General features: G+C 46.4%; 1 protein-coding gene across 2 annotated transcripts in view; it reads left to right on the top strand.

The window, feature by feature from the left end:
* Positions 1-1,304: 1,304 nt before the first annotated feature.
* TCF20 (transcription factor 20) overlaps positions 1,305-17,604 on the top strand; it is a 104,345-nt gene continuing 88,045 nt past the window's right edge. Inside the window, exon 1 of one of the 2 annotated variants that reach the window (XM_025457822.3) lies at positions 1,305-1,463. The gene's annotated coding sequence lies outside the window, so the exon portion shown is untranslated. Of the gene's footprint in view, positions 1,464-1,960; positions 2,088-17,604 lie in introns of those variants that run through there. The other variant, XM_025457830.3, reaches the window with a different exon arrangement.

Genomic DNA, 17,604 nt, shown 5'->3' on the forward strand with positions numbered 1-17,604 from the left:
GGCCTAACTGGAATCCACAAATTTTAGCCAACATTAGGAGCATCTAGTTCAAACTCTCCTCCTTTCTGTTATACCAGTGGGAAACTGAGGCCCAGAGCCTGGACAGAAATTTGGCCGGATCTCTGGGTGAGTCAGAAGTAAGATCACAAACACTCTCAACGCATCCTACCCTCACTGGCCTTCTCCTTTTTGATAGCAGTGGGTCACAGGGAACAAACAACTCAGCGGTTGTTCTACAACTGAGGTTTTCTTAAAAAAAAGAAAAAAAAATAAAAGAAAAAAAGCCAAGCCATTCCTTTGCTCCATAAAACATACATGAGGTTTGCAGAAGGCTGGGAACGGCCTGAGGCCTTGGCACCGCAAATCCTCCACCTTATCTCCAAATTAATTCTGGACCCTGGGTCCAGGCAGCCAGGCGTTGCAGCGTTTTAATGCCGCCGCGGGCGAAGGCAACTGGCTTTCCGTGAGTATCTCTCCTACATGCGAGGTTGGTGGGCCTCCCAGCTCCCCGCTTTTATTGCGGAGGAAACTGAGGAAGTTGTCTGCTATCTAGAGAGCCTAAGTCATTCATCCAAGGACACGCGGCGCTAAGGGGCGGAGGAGGGAAGGGAACCAGGCCCGCGGGGCCGGAGGGCGCCTGGCGGTCAGGAGCCGCCCCCGTGCCGGGCCGCGCCGAGCAGGTTCCCGGAGGAGGCCAGGCCCCCGCCCGCGGGCTCCCAGGAAGCCAGAGCGCGACTCTGGCGTCGGAGGCTCCAGGGAACTCCAGAGGTCCCAGGGAGGGATTCCGGGCCACCAAGTCCCCAGAAAGTTGGCTCGCGGCCACTCCCAGGACGGCCCGGAGCCGCCGGCCAAGATGGCCCGGGCGAGCCGCCGGCCGCACGCGCGGCGCCGGGCAGCTGCCGGGGGCCCCCCCGCGCGACCCGGGCCCCCGCGCGGGGGTCGCCGCGGCCCCGGCCCGGCGCGCGCAGGCCTCGGCGCCGCCGCACGCGGGTGGGCACGCGCGCGCCCGCCGGCCCCGCCCCCGCCGCCCCGCCCCCGCCGCGCGCCCCGCCCCGCCCCGCCGCGCGCCCTCCCGCCCGCCCGCGCGCCGCGGCCCCGAGCCTCCCCATTGGCCGCGCGCCGTCACCTGACGCTCTGTTATTTCCTGTGTGTTGGGAGAATGGAGAGAAAAAACCCCGAGCCGAGCCGCCTTCGGCCCCTGCGAGGCGGCCGCGGCCTCCGCCGGGGGAGCCCGCCCTGAGGCGCGCCTGAGCGGGGAGCGAGCGCGCGGGCCGGAGCGAGGCTCGAGGGGCCACGGCCCCGGCCCGCCCCGCCGCCGGCCCGGGCGCCGGAGCTGGAGGCGGCGGAGGCTCCCCCACCCCCACCTCGCGCAGCGCCGCCCGCCGCCGCCGCCGCCGCCGCCGCCGCTCCCTCCCCTCCCGCCCCCGGCCGAGGCCGAGGGACCGGGCGGGGGGCTCCCGCAGGTAACCGCCGCCCGGGCCTGAGGGGGAGGGGCAGGGGGCAGGGCTGAGGGGCTGGGGCCGGGCCGGGGCTCCGGGCTCCGGGCTCCGGGCTGGGGGCCGGGGGCAGAGGTCCTAGCCCGGTCGGCCGGGAGTGCGGAGCCCCCTGGACTCCGAGGCCGGGGCGCGGGGTGCTGAGGGGAGCGGCCCGGCCCGGGGAGCGCAGAGGGGAGCGGCCCGGCCCGGGGGTGCGGGGGGAAGGGGCCCGGCCTGGCGTCGGGGCGCCGGGGGGTCTCGGGCTGGCCGCGGAGTCCGGCGGGGCTTGGCCAGCAGTCGGGGGAAGGTACCTGCTTGTCGCGGCCTGGGGTGCGGAGGCGGCGGGTGTGAGCGGGCGGCGCCCAGGGGTCCGCGGGTCGGCGCCGCCCCCCCGGCACCCCCGGCACCCCCGGCGGCCCGCGGCGCTCGCCTCTCGGTGGCGGCTGGGGGCGAGGCCGGCGGGCGGGCTGGGCTTGGGCTGGGAGCGGCGCCCGGAGCCCGCGAGTCGGAGCGCGCCCCGCCGCGGGAGGGACGGGGGCCCGTTTATTGCCATGTGAACACCTGAAGCCATGTGGACGCGGCGGCTTCTCGCCTGTTGGGGGCGGAGGACAGGTACCGGCTGGCGGGGCGCAGGGTCCCGGCGCGGGGGGCGGGGGGCGGAGCGCGGGACACACTTCCTGCGTGGGGTTTCTCCCCCTCCCCCGCCGCGGAGAGCCGGGCGACTGTTAGACCCGGCGGTCCCGGGTGCGAGCGAGCGCCGGTGTGGGGACCTGAGGCTGAAGCTCCTCGTTTCTTTCGGGGGCGGGGGGGGGTAGTGGTGGTGGAGGGAGCGTGGCCCATCGGCCCAGCGGGCTCTGGCAGCGATAGGAGGTGGAATGTCTCCTGCGCGCCGGGATGGGAGTGGAATTTAGTATATGGGGGTGGGGGGGGCGCGGAGCGGTCGCCTTCCCGGGCCTGTGGGTGGGGATTATTGTCTGTGTTTGTGGTGTGGATGCTAGAGCTAGGGATCTGCTCGTCTGTAGGCATCCCTTTCGTTTGCCCTTAGGGGACAGATCAAAATTAGGACTTTCTCTCCCCCCCCTCCCTTTTCCTCTTTGCTTTTTTTTCCCCCCCTCCAAGATTCGATGACTCTGGTAACTGCTGTAAAATGGATGGAATTTTTCAAGCTATTATCTAACAGGCAGATCTTTGAATGATAATTGGACCCTTATGTTAACAGCCTCAGTGAAGACTTTTATGAAACGTCTTACATGGGGTGGCAGCGGAACGTCTCACATGGTGGAGTGGGAAACTGCTCCGAAGTCCGACCTGGGAGACCAGGAACCTATTTCTAGCTTTGCCCCCCAATAAACTGTAACCCTGGCCAGGTTACCACTCTCTCAAGCCTCCCAATTTCCTTATCTGTTAAATGAGGACTCCCAGGTCAAACACTACACGGGTTTTGGGTAGAATTTTTTTTTTGGTGTGTATGTGGTTTTTTGTTTTGTTTTTGTTTTTTAATGTTTGTTCTTGGTGTGTCTCGTGCTTTTGTTTTAGCCATAGGCAGTCGTCTTGAGAAAAGCAGGATGTTTCTTACCTGGCTTTTAAGATCTTGTCCCACTTTTTAGTTTCCAGCCTCTTCCTTCTTCAGCAGAGAGAGCATCAACTTTGGTCAGCATTTGTTTCCTCAAATCTAAATACTGTTCTTTGCTTCTCAAAAAGCGTATTGTGTTATAGTTGATGCTGAATATGCCTTGTATTTTTGTCTTTGTACAAGAAGAAGTTATCAAGAGAAAGATTTTAGAGAATGTTTGACTACTTTGAAGCGTGGATAATGTTTAAGTGTATTTGGGTCTGTGTATGTTGGTTGGCTCCAAGGAGTTCCAAGATCTTTTTATGCAGGGAATTGTTTAAAATTCTTTGAAGGGATATTTGGCATTTGGCTAATTTTTGAAATTTCCAGCTTCAGTATTCTCAGAGTAGGGATAAAGTGGAATTCCATAATATCTCCAGTGAAATGGTATGCTGGTGGAATTAACTGTCACCTCAGGGTGCACTAATTATTTGCATCCCCAATTTATTCCTTAATGGTAGCCGATGCTTCCTCTCAGATGCTGCAGAACCCCAATTAGTTTCACTGATTTTATGGTGTGTGAGAGCCTTAGGCCATGCTTTTGACTGCTTAGCCCTTCTAGACCAGCTTCAGCCTTGGTCTTGTTTGTCTTAAATTTCTGGTACTGTGATGCTTGGAGGATGTGTGCCTAATGTGGTATAATGTATCTTCTATCACTTTTTTTTTTTTTAATTCAGTCTGTACAGTCTCAAAAAGGGTCTCAGCAAGGGGAGGTGTGTTCCTGGTGTCAGCTTTGAAAATGGTAGAATTTTTCTCGGGCCTGTCATGTTGGTAGACACTTTTATATGGTTACACAGATTAAATATTTGGAATTTCTCAAAATAAGTAATTTATTCTGGGTGGGTATTTGAATTACTACCTAGTGTTTGGTGTGGGATTTTAAAAGTCCCAGTTACTTAAGTTATAAGCAGTTTTCACACTCACATATGTTTATATTTGTGTTATAAGTTAATGAGGAGATTATTATAAAACTCTCATTCTGCAGAGGTGATTCGTGTGTGTGCATGAGAGAAGGTTGCTAAGGTAGTAAGATGTTAAGAGATATGGGTTTTAGATTCCATAGCCTTTTAATGGTATATTTTTTTCTTTAACTTCATAAGATGAAATGGAATGTGTTTAAATTACATCCATTTAGATCAAGAAATTAATTTCTGGTGAGTGCAACTTTCTCTTCATATGGATAGGCAAGGATGCTAATATTTGTGTCATGTTGTTGTTGTTGTTGTTGTTGTTTAAATCCAGTATGCTAGCTTCTGTCCTAGGTATTTTAGCTTGTCTTGCAAAATCTACCCCGCAGACCTGAGAGGTAAATGGTTTCTCCTTTTCCTGAGATGTGTCAGAGCTAGTGAGGGTCAGAGATTGGATGTGACCATCCTCGCTTGGTTCCAAAGCCTTACCAAATCTGTTATATTATAGCTTACTACCTGCTCAAGGTACACACCAATTGGTGGTAAATTGGCCTTGGAATCCATACTTCTGCTGTGCCCTGTTCCTGGTTTTTTTGTTTGTTTAAGTTATAATGAAATGGAAATCTGGACTTGAGAAAAATACTAGAAAGCATGGTTTTTGCAGCTATGCCACCGAACAAACCAGACTCTGGTTTAGTGACCCCTGGAAGTTCTATAAACTTTCACTTTCCCTATAACTAGCCAGTTTTGCTAGTGCACCTGAGATTTAATCTAAAAAGTTTCTCTTTCCTTCCCAATTCTGCCATTCTGTCTTTGAGCCTGAAACTTCTCAGATCAGCTCAAAGAATATCATGAGGGGCTGTCTCTCTTCCTGTCTGCTACCATGCAGGTTTACACCACACAGGAATCATATTATGTGGTGACTGCTCTGTTTGACCAGATGGGACTGAAAAGATACATTTCCAAGACAGTCCCTTATGCCTTAAGCTCTCTTCATGGTTGCTTGTATTCCAGGCACCTTAGCGCTCATTAGATCTGTCTGGGCTTTCTGACTCCTCTGCCTTCATTTTCGTTTTGTGGAGGTAAAAGTAACAAAATAAAGCAAAACAGTAAAACTCTGTTTATGTTGGAGTATAACTGTACATCAAAGTTACACGTTTGAAATATAATGAAGTCACGGCTTTCATAGAGCATCATTTGGTCACATTACACTTAGATTGGATAGCTTTATTATTATTAGTTAGGCTGCTTAAGGCCCTCTTAATACCTGTGATGCGTGCGGTGTGGGTGAAAAGCTTCTCATGGTGACAAACACAATCAGTACTTTTTGTGTTAGAGCTACATTTGCTTTGTAGGTAATGCGCACAACCCAGCAGGAAGATGAACTAAGAAGTGACTTATTGGTGTATCTGTGGCTTGTTATCTGATGCTTCATTGTGGGGAAGTTAAGAAAGAGAAAACATTAGCTATAGGAGGAAATATCCTTTCTGTAGTATGCACATGTAAGCTGTTCTGTAGGAAAGGGTGGAAGTTCATGGGAACACTTGAATGCCAGCTTGATTGGAAGATGGTTTCCCTGTTTGAACATCACATCCCTCAATATGAACCGAGGTCCTCTGAGTGTGTTCTAGTTTTCCTTAGCAGGTATTATAGGCGCTTTTCTAAGCATGGGAGATGCAGTGGTAGGCAAGATAGAAAAGGAACCTGCTCTGGAGGTGGGCTGTAAACAGTAAGTAAATAGGAATGTCAAGTGGTGATAACAATGAAGAGAATAAATACAAAGACAATAGGATAGTGCCTTGGGATGCTATGTGAGAATAGATGTTCCCTCTTCTGAAGCCTTTTTTGCCAGCAGGACAGTCAAACTTGGTCTGTGGGATGGATGAAAATGGCATTAAATAATTTGTTTTAGCTCTGAGCATCTTGAGAAGAATAATCCAAAGAATAGAAGTGGGTTGAAGTCTTTCCTCTGTTTATTCTTCATGCTTTGTGAATGGGGACCTGGCTCAAAAGAGCTAAAGATGGATCATTAATGGTACCCTGTAAAGGGCAAAAAAGAAAGAAATGATTACCCCCAGTGTAAGGTGGTTCTCTTTTTTTTTTTTTTTAAAGTAGAGATGTGTGATAATATTGGTGAGTGGTAGGCATTACTGGAAACGTCCTTCAGTTGTGTGTATGTTTCTCTGTTGGGCAGTTGGATGGGGGCATTGTAATCATCATACTTTGTTAAAGCTTCAAAGGAAGCCAGCAAATATTAGTAACATCTGTATGCAAGGCACTTTGCTGGTGTTGCATCAGATGGAGGATCCCAAGTGACTGGAAGTTGGGTGGGGGGCTGTCGAAGGAAGCCAGGCTGGCTCAGAGCCTGACGGGGAGGGTGTGTGTGTGGGGGCTCTGGCATGGAGGAAAACACTGCAGGTCAGAGAGGCTGTTAATTAATTGTCGCCTAGAGGGTTCATCCTGCTGCATCCTGCATGCCTTCACCTACCCTGTCTGTGCTCTCAGATTTTAGAGTTCTTTAGAGAGCTGAGAGAAACCTAAGAAAGCAGCTAGGCTAGCCCTTTGGCTTTACAGCTTGGGAGGGATGGTGAGGAAGGTGGTAACTTTCCAAATTCATGCAGCTTTACACTGACAGAGTCAAGATTAGGACCCTGTTCTTTGCCAGCTAGGCTGGTGTTCTTTCCACCATAGTGGTGCTCTCACCAGAAGATTGCTAGTTAACAGTTGCTCCTGAGTGGAAAAAGAAAGGAAGTCTCTGGGTACTAATGTACCCACTTACAAGAAAGCCCATGTATTTCCAATCTTAAGAAGTCAGGGCTGGGGTGCCAGGGTGACTCAGTTAAGCGTCCAGATTCTTGATTTCAACTCAGATCATGATCTCAAGGCTGTGAGATGGAACTCTGCATCCGGCTCCACAGTGGACATGGAGCCTGCTTGATTGAGATTCTCTCTTCTTCTCCCCCCAGCCCCCACCCACCTTACAGACTCTCTGTCTCTCTTTTAAAAAAAAAAAAAAAAAAAAGTCATCAGGGCAAAGACAGCACTTTAATCTGAAAATTAGAGTATGGAAAAGAATATTATACCATTGTTGTTTTTCACACAGTATGTAGTATTGGTTTCTCAGGCCCTCCTGAGACATAATCTCATCCTGATAATGTCTTGATCTGGAATGGATGCCATATTTAGCATTAGTTGTGAAGTTAGAATAAGACCCTTTAGATATAGGGGGATATTTCTGAAATGTGGCTAAATTGAGTTCTAAAATTCAAAAGTTAAGGCCCTAGGAGTCCTGTTTTTTCATCTCCAGACCTCAGTTTCATGGAAGATTTCACTTCTACATTCAAAAGCACAAGAAATAGGAAACATTACTTTGGGAATCTGGAGATTATTCACTATGCCTGACAAGAGCAGGGATTCTTGACGAGCAGAGCTACTTCCCTGGACATTTCCCTGACTTAGAGCTCTGGTAGGCCAGTTACCTAGGGGCAGCTTTTGTATCTCTTTGGCTGAAGTGTGAGAGGGCACTCCTACTGTAGAATCCATGTGATGGGCACTTTATGGAAGGCAGCAGAACATATGAAGGAGCATGTATGCTTATAGTTTGGCTCTATCACTTTGGCAGTGACATTTTGCCCGAGCCACAGTTTCCTCATCTGTAAAATGGGGCCTTTGGGAAAAGGAACATAGGAAAAGTATACAGTGGAGTGTACTATGTATAGGGGACACTCAGTGAATGGTAGTTGTCCATTACACCAACATTCAGCATTGTGCGTGTACCAAGACACTGGACTAGAGTGGGGCTGGTTCCTGCCAAGTGTATTGACTTTATTTTATTATTTTATTTAAGTGTATTGATTTTAGAGTACACTCATATCTCAATTATCTGCCCAGTAGATAAGGGCACTTAAACAGGGGTATCAGAAGTGCTCTGATGAAGGGGTATAAGGTGCTCTACCAAGATGTGTAACCCTAACTTGAAAGATCACATGGGGCCCTGGGTAGCTCAGTTGTTTGAGTGTCTGACTCTTGATTTCACCTCTGGTCATGATCTCGGTGTTATGAGATCGAGCTCTGCATTGGGCCCGAGCTTTGTGGGGAGTTTGCTCCAGATTCTCTATCCCTCTCCCTCTCCTCACCCTTAGTACATAGCGCAGGTGTGCGCTCTTTCTCTTTCTCTCTCTCTCATAATAAACTTAAAAATCTTTTTTTTTTTTTTTTTTTTTTTTTTTTTAAAGATTTTATTTATTCATGATAGTCACAGAGAGAGAGAGAGGCAGAGACACAGGCAGAGGGAGAAGCAGGCTCCATGCACCGGGAGCCCGATGCGGGATTCGATCCCGGGTCTCCAGGATCACGCCCTGGGCCAAAGGCAGGCGCCAAACCGCTGTGCCACCCAGGGATCCCAATAAACTTAAAAATCTTAAAAAAAAAGGAAAAAAAGGTCATTAGCAGCTTCTCAAAGGAGGATCATTTACTTCCTCATCCACCCAGTTGTCTCTCTGCTGTCCCTTCCCACCTCTGCGGCTCATTCCTCCCCTTCTGCTTGACCGTTGGTGTTCTCTGAACCCTTGTATTTTAGTATAGGCTCTCTCCAGGTGTTCTCAGATATCCCCAGGCTTTTTGATTATCTGCGAGCTGCTGACCCCCAGATCTCTTCAGCCAGATCCTCTCTTAGCTCTTCCAGCTCCTGCTTGACACATTGCTTGGATATGTCACTAGTAGCTTGAGCTGCTATAAGTCCAAAACTGAACATATCCTTTGAAAGCTCTTTCTTTTTCATCTGTCCCCTTCTCCATAAGTGGCTTTACCAGCCACCAAGCTTCCCAAATTAGAGTCCTCCCTTTCTCTACCCATTCTCTGTATGTCACCCATCACCAAGTCAGTGCTGTTTTTATACTGTCTCCAATATACTGCCACTGCTCTTGGAGCCACCATCATCTCTTACCTGGAACACTATGATTGCCTCTCAGTGTGGCCTCTCCATTTCTACTCCTGTCTGTCTCTCGTCTGCATTGCCCAGAGTGGCCAAGAGTTGTCTGGCTCTCCTTCACATAAAATCTTTTTATGGTTTTTCATAGTACTTGGAAGACAATCCCAGCTCCTTCCCATTTCTCACAAGGCCCTCAATACCCTGGACCCTGCCTGCCTCTCTGACCACCACCCCTCCTGCTGCCTTTGTTTGCTGCCCTCCAGCCACATTTACTTTCTCTCACGTCTCCTGAAGTGAGAAGACACCCAGCTCTTTTCCACCTCAGGGACTTTCTCAGCCTTGAACACTCTGGCCCACCCCACCTTTTTCATCCTTCGGGATATTTGTTGAATGAATAGCATGAGACAGGCAGCAAAGGGGATGACAGGGTAAGGAGGAAAAATGTCCTTAGAGTTCATCTACAAAGGTCTAGCAAAAAGATACAGAAATGTTTTTGAAGAGCTGAAAGACTGTGAGTTCGGTTGTGGCATAGAACTCCACCTATTCAAGCAGAGCACCTAAGAGTCAGCCGGCCAGGGACTCCCATCTCATGCTAATGAGAGTGTAAAATGATGCCACCACTTTGGAAAACTGTTTAGAAGTTTCTTCAAAAGCTGAATGTAGGGCAGCCCGGGTGGCTCAGCAGTTTAGCGCTGCCTTCAGTCCAGGGCCTGATCCTGGAGACCCGGGATCGAGTCCCACGCCAGGCTCCCTGCATGGAGCCTGCTTCTCCCTCTGCCTGTGTCTCTGCCTCTCTCTCTCTCTCTCTCTCTCTCTCTCTCTCCTTTCTATGTGTCTCTCATGAATAAATAAAATCTTTTTTTAAAAAAAAGCTGAATGTATGGGGTACCTTGGGTGGCACAGTGGGTTAAAGATCTTGACCCTTAGTTTCAACTTAGCTCATAATCTCAGTCATGGGATCGAGCCCTGTGTCAGGCTCCACACTCAGCACAAGGTCTGCTTGGATTTTCTCACCTTCTCTCTTTCTCTCTCTCTCTCGAATAAATAAATCTTTAAAAAAAATCTGAATGTATGTCTACCTTGTGACCTAGCAATTCTGTTTCTAGGTATTTGTCCAAGAGGAATGAAAAATATATGTTCACAAATAAGCCTTACACAAGAATGTTCATAGCAGCTTTGTTCATGGTAGCCAGAAACTGTAAATAGTCCAGATGTCCATCAGCGGGAGAATTCATACAGTTGAAGACCACTCTGCAGTAAAAAGGAGTAAAATCCTGATATATGTAGTGAGGAGGAATCTCACAGGTATTGATGCTGAATGAAAAGCCAGACACAAGAAAGTACATAATGGATGATCCCATTTACAAGGTCTTAAGTAAGCAGAAGTGATCTATGATACTAGAAATCAGATCAGTGGTTGCTTCTTGGGTGGAAGAGGAGTAACTGAGAAGAGGGCATGAGAGGACTTTCTGGAGTGATGGGAATATTTTGAGTCTTGATAGTCATCAAATCTGACTGGATCATATACTGTACGTAATCTTACTGTCTGTACATTATACCTACAAACAACCTAGGAATTTTCCAAGATTCCTTTCCCTTCCCTCTCACTTTCAGCATTTAAAAACTCAGCAATTCCTGTTCACTTTATGTCCAAAATATATCCTGAATTTGTTTCTCCCATCTCAAGTACCATCCCCTCTTATCCGGACTGTATTTTAGCCTCCTGACTGGTGTTCCAAACCCCCTATTTTTGGCCTCCTCCCAAACCTTTTTTTCCACTTATCAGCTAAAGTGACCTTTAAAAATTCAAATTCGGTTATGTCAGTTGTCTTCCCACAGCCCTCCAGTAGCTTTCCACTGCTTTCATGGTGGCCAGCAAGGGCCTCTCTGACCCATTTCCCTCTGAGCCCGTGTGTGGTGGCCTCCTCCTTACTGGGCTTTCCAGCCTTGTTGACTTCCCTCTGTTCTTTGAACACCTGAAGTTCATTTCTGCCTTAGGCCCTTTACACTTGGCTCCTCCCTGTGCCAGGAGCACTCCTCCTTCTAGATATGTGTGAGAGTTGTTTGTGGTTCAGGTTCAGTTTAAATGTCTCCTTTTCTGGGAAGTTTTCTTTGGCCCTCTGCCCAAAGTAGTGCTCCATCACATCACTCAGTTTTATTTTGTTCATAACTTTGATCAATTCTGAAATGATCCTGGCCTTTTATTTGTTTGCCAGTCTCCTCCCTCTGGGATTAAACTTGACTTGTTCATTGCTGTATTCTTAGCGTCTGGAGCGGTATTTGGCCCACATGGGGCAAAAGTATTGACTAAGCAAAGGTGTCAGGGATAGTGGTGATGTGATGAGACTGTTTTGGAGGTGAGGGAGAAGAAGGGGCCAAGGAGAGTAAAGCCTTTCGGGCTTGAGACCTGGGTCATGGTGGTGCCACTCATTGAAATAGAAAATGATGGAGAAAAGACAACCGTGGTATAAAGTGGTGAATTTAGTTTTGGACTTAAGTTTGAGGAAGGCAACAAGTGTTTGAGGCACAGATGTGACATTTAGGAGAAGGAACTGGGCTATAGACCAAAATTGGGAGGTTAGCTCATGTGGTCCAGCCTAGGAATAGGTGGGATTGCTCTCAGGGGTGGACGAGGTGTAAGTATGTAGAGGTAGAGAAGCGGCTGCTTTTTCTTCAGCCTGAGTGCTGAGCATCTCCCACCAGTAATGAGGACTTGATAGAGTTCAGCCTTTACTTAGGGGTTTTCATAATTTTAGACACCCCACCCCCATTATTGTTGCTAATAATGACAAGTGCTCAGAGGGGAGGACAAGATTCTGAGGAATGTGAACATTTAAGGGAGCAGGGCGGTATTTCAAGAGCAGAGAGGATGCAACCAGACAGGTTTGGAGTAAAACCCAGAGCGCATGGCAGGAGGACAGAAAGTGTTTCAAGTCAGGGGTGGTAGCCAAGATTACCCAGAAGTGTCAGCTGGGAGGGGAGAGGTAACTAAAGCCAACTTGTTGTGTGTTCACGAGAAAGTGAGGTGAAGAAGGAGAGACAGTAAGTTTGGGGTCAGATCATCCTAAAGTTTGTCTCTTAAAGGAGAGTTAAAAAAAAAATAGCTGCAGGGAGGGTCTGGGGTCGAGAGAAGACATTTGTGAAAATGTGTGAGAACTAGAGCATGCACAAACAGGTGGGAAGGAACAGTACAAGATGGTGTTGAGAATGCAGGAGGGTGCGCTGGATGGCGGGGGGAGGGGTGCGGGGGGCTTCCTGGAGATGTCAGGGCCCCCTGGGCATTGGTTCCGGGTGGTAAGAATACTCCTCCCAGAGGAAAGCAGAGGTGTGTGGGTGGGAAACAGATGGGCACAAGGGCTGGAAGGTAAGGAGCACTTTTCTGTGCATTGCGAAGATCCTGCTGAGGGACACGAGTGAGTGACGGGATTGGAAGCTTGAAGAATGCAAGAAAGATTTTGGGAAACTGCTGTGGCAAGCAGACAGAGCTGACTAAGGATGCAGGAATTACAGGGAGGAGTAGAAAGTAGTGAAGATGAGCTTTCCACCTCCTGGGAGTTTTGAGAACTGATTAGACCTTTACAGCTGGTGGTCTAGTTTTAGATTCCAGTGATTGGGACTCAGCTTCTCCTGCCTTGTGTCTGGTGATTCCACTCCTTCCCCATAAGCCCCTGCCATTCCCATTCATTAGGCCGGTAATTTGTAAATTATTCCAGAGCTCTCGTGTTTTATTTAACCAGTACTTATGTAGAATTCACGGTTAGGTAGGTGGCAGTGTTCTAAGTGTTATATCAGAGGAGCAGGGTAAGGTGGGGGCACTCTGAATCCCTCAGCGCTGGGCTACTGCAGGTCCATGGAGGTGGCTGGGGCCCAGGTGGCCTGGCTTGGCCGGAAGACTGAGAATCAACCTCTTCCCAGCTCAGTCTCAGCAACTTTTATCATTTCTCTCTTCGCTTTGGGTATCTGTAAGACTTTTGCTGGAAAAACTGCAAAATGTTTTCGAATACCACTGTACTAGGCGGTAAGATCCTTGCAGTCAAGGCTGTGTTTTATTTTAGAGCCCCAGCACCTGGCATTTTGCCTGTCAGTGCACTGAGAGTGAACGCCAGCTTTGCCTCTGAGGCTCTGCTCTGCAGTGCCCATGGTCCTCTGTCTTTATCCATATGTTGCAGTTAGATATGTCCTACATCACAGTTGATATAGAATGTGTCTATTTCATCGCAAAATTGTGTATTTTTAGGTGGCTACCATGCCTTGTTAATCTTAATTTCTCTTTTCCACATAGTAGGTATTAAGGTAATAATAAATTTAGGGGCGTCTGGGTGGCTCAGTTAAGTGTCAGACTCTTGATTTTTGGCTCAGGTTTTGATTTCAGGGTTGTGAGATCAAGCTCTGTCTCAGGCTCTGTGCTCAGTGGGAGTTGGCTCCAGATTCTCTGTCTCCCTCTGCCGCCCCCCCCACGCATGCTCATTCACTCCCTCCCTCCAATAAATAAATACATCGTTAAAAAAAAGAATAATGTTAAATTTGGATTTGTTGTAAAAAGAACTTGCAAAGTGTTCCTAAGAATAACTAAAATGGTTTAGGAATGGGGTGGGGGGAGGAAATTCAGAAAATATCAGCCAAATAACAAAGTTAATTTATTAAGCCTGATGAAGTATTCTGAACAGTGAGTTTACAAGGGTCTTAGGGTGTGTTAAAGAGTGATGGTCACTGTTTCTCAACTCTGAGAAGGAAAACAATAGCGGATGATGTTGGATGGGGTGGGGTGCTCGGCTTAGGTGAACAAATCACACCCTGCTCTGTGAGGAACCCCAGCAGTTTCTCCTGGAAAGTCTCCTGAACAGTGGAACAGACTCACTTATGTTCAGTAATCCCTGCTTGATGGCAGAGTATGTAGAGAACATGCCCTCAGGATTCCTGCCAAATGACTCCTATAAACTCGGCGTGCCCAGGCAGCGTAGATGAACCTCACACGTGTACAGGTACCTGCGTGCTAGGGAGCAGACATAAGCACAGATGTGTATGTTGCATTGAATTCAGTGAGCTTGTTTTGTTTTTTCCTAGTGGATATATAAATTTAAACATAATGGGGGTAGAATTTTCATCTTTTAGTTGAAGAAGTCTGTGGAAGAGGATTTAAGTTTTAACATACTGAATAGGAGAAATTTGAGTTGGAGTGAATGACTTTGCAGTCTGTGGCATTTATTAAATGTTTCTTCTTTAAAAAATTAAATTTATTTTTACATTGGCTAGCAAAGTGCTGAAAGTTGACTATCTCTAAAGATAAGGAACTTGAGGCCAAAAAGGAATCCTATAGGAAGTAAACATGAGCAAAAATGCAAGAAAAAGAAAATTTCTATTTCACTTCAGCCGAGATTGCTAACTTTTTGCGTGCTAGGAACCAGAAATGCAAAATAAATAAGACCTCTTCCCTTCCCCTGGAGTGCAATGTCTGTAGAAGAGTCAGACACAGAAAATTCACACTTAAAAAAATCTATATGGGATCTATAAGGGTAAAATAATGGTGTAGCCAGAGTTCTAGGAGAGTACTAGTGTGTGTGTGTGTGTGTGTGGGGGGGGGGTGCTTTACTTTTGCTTAAGTATGGGAAGTATATTGAAGAAAACTGTAGAGGAAGGGACAGACACGTAAGCATGACCCTGTGGGAAGATAGGAGAGGAAGGATGGATAGGAGAGAGAGCTAAGTGGATGAGTGGGGAGAAGCATTCCAAGGGAAGGTCTTTCAATAACTACGACTTGCAACTATGTGGCATTTTAAAGAGAAAAACCTCAAGGTTTAGGAAACTTGGAAATTACAGGAAAGGGATGTCAGAAGGGGCTGTGAGCCTGAGTGAAGCCCTTGGTGATGGGCCTTGGATCTGGGCCATGGCACTGGATTTTTATAAATGGAACAAGGTTTTGTGAAGAGAAGTTTGATATTAAGAGACTAGTGGGAAGGAGATGGGAGGGCTGATGGATTGATATCTGTGCCTCTTCTTGTTCAGGTTTTCCCAAAGCTCAGGTTTTCCCAAAGCTCTAGTCTTCATGAGAAAGATATATAAAATTTAGCAACTGGTTGAAATAGATTTATAGGAAATTTTGGCATCAGCCCACTTGGATTCTAAAATAGGCAAGGATCTTTTATTTATCAAAAACTGGAATAAGTAATACTAAATAGTAATTAATATAATTACTTTATATAAGTAATAAATTCTAAGTGCTAGACGTTGTTCTAAACACTTGAGGAATGGTTAACTTGCTTTTTTCTTACAAAAGTCCTATGAGGTAGTACTATTACTTCTATTTTTTATTTTTTATTGTATTTTTAAAAAGATTTTATATTTATTTATTTATTTATTTATTTATTTATTCATGAGAAACACAGAGAGAGGCAGAGACATAGGCAGAGGGAGAAGCAGGCTCCATGCAGGGAGTCCAATGTGGGACTCAATCCTGGGACTCCAGGATTACAACCTGAGCCAAAGGCAGACGCTTAACCACTGAGCCACCCAGGCATCCCTACTTCTATTTTTTAGATGAAGAAACCGTAACAGAGGTTGAGTGACTTTCCAAAGGTCTCACCTAAAACGTAGCAGGGCCAGGATTTGGAATTGGGCATCCTGACTCCAGATTATTCTGTGCCCTTAACCTGTCACAGTGCAATTCTAGGTTTAATTTGAATGAACCGAGAGATAACTCTTGCAGAATAAGGTTATGACCCCTTTGAAGGGAAGTAGTTTGGGTTTGGATTGTAGAAACAGAGCGAGGGGAGCCCAGGCATTGCCATTTGGGGACCTACTTGTTAGAACATCATTTGTGTGAAGGCAGGGACTTTGTTTCCCATCATATCCCCCGTGCCCGGAGGAGAAGTGCTTGGCATGTAGTTAGTGCTCAGCAAATAGTTTTTGTGTGTTTAATAAATGAATTTTGCTGCCACCTCTCAAGGGAATATGCCATGGAAGCTTCAGTTTCTTTTTTCCCTTTGACTCTCTCTTCATGATCCCTTTCTGAATTAATGAGTTCCTTGAGTTTATTACTTGCTTTTTCTTACTGAACTTATCTTGCTTAGCCTTCAAAGGATGCCAGCTCAGTCTACTGTTTTGGGGATTTAAGAAAATCAACTTATATTCAGATTCAAAATATTAGGTTTTAAGATTTCAGGAATCCTTTAATGTAAATATGATTTCTTTTGGTGTTTTTTTGGCTTTTCATATACCTGTGTTTAAGATGTAAACCTTAAAAAATGTTATTAAAGAAAATTGGAAGTATTGAATCACTGTATTGCACACCTGAAATAAATATGACACTGTGTTAACTGGAATTAAAGGCTTAAAATAAAAACCAGCCCCCCAAAATAAAACACTAATATCTTTATAAAGAGAGAGAGAGAATTGGAAGTGACTTCTAACAGTAGTTGAGATTATTTTTGGAATCCTTCTCAACAGACCAACCATCATCTCTACTTCACTTTTTTTGCCAGTATTCTTAAAATTTGATACTGGTTCACATGTATCTGCTGCATAGGCTTCCTCAGTGAGTGAGTGGTTAGGAAATCTCTTCCAGGAGCCCAGTGGTGACACAGCCCGAGAGCTGTCTCTGCTGATGTAAAGCCACAGCATCAACCATGTAGAAGTCATATATCTGATTTCATTAGCAAATTACTAGGTCATATAGGCTCCTAAGGAGGAGCAGAGTAATGTTTTCTCTGTTTTAGTTCATTCTAAATTAAGTCATTTGAGAATAGGAGAACAGGAAATTTTGTCTCTTTCCATCTATAAATGTTCAGACTTAGGTCCATAAGCCAGTATATTTTTTCTTGCTGACCTGATTCAGCTTATTCACATTTTATTTAAATATATACCTCACAACGTTTTATTTTAAGAATAAGATTTGACTCTACCAAATCAGAAATTTGAAAAAAATCCCACTACTCTTAGAGATGGTCATATGAAAATAGTTACTTTTGTTGAAGTAGTTATACATGGAAATAATTATATATGTTAGAGAAAAAATGTCAAGAATGTTAGCATTGTGTTTTAGTTTAACTTTTTGAACTGTCTTATTGAAATGTATCCTTTTGTTACAAAATTTGTGTGTGCTTATGGTATAAAATTCAAACAATACAGGAGTGTATAATCTTACTCTCCAGAGATAACTGTTTTTACAGTTCGGTACGTATTTTTCTACACTTGTATTTTAAAAATGCCTTTCTTTTTTAAAGATTTTATATATTTGTGAGAGAAAGCGAGCACGAGAGCAAGCACATGCACAAGCAGGGGGAGGGATAAAGGGAGAAGAAGCAGACTCCTCACTGAGCAGGGAACCCAACATGAGCTTGATCCCAGGACCCCAAGATCCTTCCTCACCTGAGCTGAAGGCAGGTGCTTAACGAACTGAACTACTGGGCACCCTCCTTTTTATTTATTTTATTTATTTTTTTTTTTTTCTAAAGATTTTATTTATTTATTCATGATAGACATGGGGGGCGGGCAGAGACACAGGCAGAGGGAGAAGCAGGCTCCATGCCAGGAGCCTGATGTGGGACTCGATCCCGGAACTCCAGGGTCACGTCCTGGGACAAAGGCAGACGCTAAACCGCTGAGCCACCCAGGGATCCCCTCCTTTTATTTTTTAGTGTGGTTTTAGGTTCACAGAAAAATTGAGAGCAAGGTATGGAGATT

Source organism: Canis lupus, chromosome 10, assembly GCF_003254725.2.
Source record: "Canis lupus dingo isolate Sandy chromosome 10, ASM325472v2, whole genome shotgun sequence".
Lineage (NCBI taxonomy): Eukaryota > Metazoa > Chordata > Mammalia > Carnivora > Canidae > Canis > Canis lupus.